This window comes from Parasteatoda tepidariorum, chromosome 11, assembly GCF_982258835.1.
Source record: "Parasteatoda tepidariorum strain Cologne lab strain chromosome 11, Ptep-v5.0, whole genome shotgun sequence".
In the NCBI taxonomy this organism is placed as follows: Eukaryota; Metazoa; Arthropoda; class Arachnida; order Araneae; family Theridiidae; genus Parasteatoda; species Parasteatoda tepidariorum.
This window is the reverse complement of record NC_141765.1, coordinates 33,816,922-33,819,092: the sequence shown is the minus strand read 5'-3', so window position 1 is coordinate 33,819,092 and position 2,171 is coordinate 33,816,922.

Sequence of the window (2,171 nt, the reverse complement as noted above, 5' to 3'; positions counted from 1 at the left end):
GTACGTAATCCCATAATATGTTCTGGAGTTATTAAGTCAGTCGTGTAACTTAATAGCCATAATTTGTAAATTTTCTGTGGAATTTTTCGCACGTAAAAATAATGTTTAGTAAATCAATAAATGTTGTAGATGACCTAATAAAATATTTTTTGGAATCACATTAATAATACATTTGAGTTACTGCACCTAATAAAGAAAGTTTATTAGAAATTCATCAAAAATATGGTTTAATTAAAGCAAAAAACAACATAGAAGATTAGACTCTGAGAAAGTTCTTATTTATATAACTGAAACTATTGTATGTCCATTTATGTACGTTTATTTGTGCTTTTTTCACGTTGCTTTTTGCTTTAGTCTACATAGCACAAAGCATGCCCTATCTTTTATTGAAGTTCTAAATGCACAAATGAACATTTATGCATTACTATGGAAGAAAATAATTCAAAATTATGAAATTCATGGTATAACAAGCATTTCTGTTCAAAACGCATGGTTCTGTTCAAACATATGGTGGTTCAAGGTATATTCTAATGATGAAATATCTAAGTTATATGAATTATTATATTCTGCATTAAAAAGGGGTCCATGATGAATGTTATAACACTGTCCTCCACATTCAAAACTAAAGCAAATCCAAGTCAGTGATTGCATGATCTAAAACTATTTGAAAATTTTAGCCTTGAAATTCATTAATTATTTTTTAGGCGATTAGTTATTTTTTTAGGTGATTAGTAAGTTTAAAATTGCTTGCAAACTATTGTTCAAACTATGCATTTTATCTTTGGTGGTTCACCGTTTAAAATTCAAAATTCAACATCCGCTTTTAAAGTTAAAAGAAAGATAAACTACATATCATCCATTCTTTTATTCTTTGTCATCTTGAACCATTTCCGCTTCATCTCACAGAAGAAACTGAGAAAACAAAAAGAAAAAAAAATCAAAAGACGAAAAACATCCCTCTTGTAGTCATTGATCACACAATGCTTAAAAGGTTTACATATTCTTAGAACAACTATCACTTTGACCTTGAAGAAAAGAAAACTAAAGAGTGACTAAGTAGAAGAAGAAATTATATGCTCATAAATTTTTCTAGATAGTACTGCTTCTAATTTCTTAAGGTTAATGTCACGAATATGTCTTAATGGAGTAAATTGTTTCTTGTTTCGTTTAAACACTCCCGACGTTAAAAATAGAGATTATATTATCTGAAAAGGTGTACACATAATTCCTTTCTTACAGCATTACCTCAACTTTATATTTGCTGAATTGTGGTTCTTCATAGTTACAATATTGATGCCACCGTTCTCCTACTTTTTTAACGATCACATAAATCCTGTTAAAATATTAAAATGCAAATGTTTACTTTCACGATCATAAAATGCTTATCAAAACAATGATCAAAACCTAAAGGAAAAACAGTATAATTGATTATAAAAACTTCACTGGTTTAAAGAAATATGAAGAGGTAAATAAAAGTTGGCATGTTTCGAGTGTTCAAATACAAGCGCCCATTCTCAAGACTTGTCAGGTGCAAATAGCTAGTGACGTTAATTATTGTACACTCAAAATATGTCTACTTTTATTATTATCTATTATTTTTAAATCAATGAAGTTTTTATCTTTTCGATTCAGTTTCTTTTGATTATTCATTTAATAACACAGTATATTAAATTACTTCACACGATATTAGGATAAGTTTTACTTAAGATGAAGACATTGGTTCTTATATTAAAAAAATAATATTTAGTCTCTACTTTCTAATAAAATCAATGTGGTACATCTTTTTTCATTGCTGGCATTAATAAAATTTTTTAAGGACATATAAAATTCCGTTTACAATTGAAATTTAAAAAGTCAAATGTGAAAATGGAATGTCCCTTAGAAAGTGTATTTTTTATTTATAGATACCGCTATCATTAAATTAATGGAATAAGCTTAGATAAATAAAAATTGAAAAAAAATTTCTCGTTTTAGCTTTTGAAGAATAATATGTTTCGTCCAAACAGATTTCAATTCTGGAAACAACGAAATTATTCAGTAGGTTCTTTGGAGCAATATCATTCTTATTCTCTTATGACGAAATATAGGAAAAATTGGTATTCACAATTTCTTTAAAAAGTATGTTAACCTTCTCGTCGCTTTTTTTTATCAAAATAAATTTGAAAATTGAG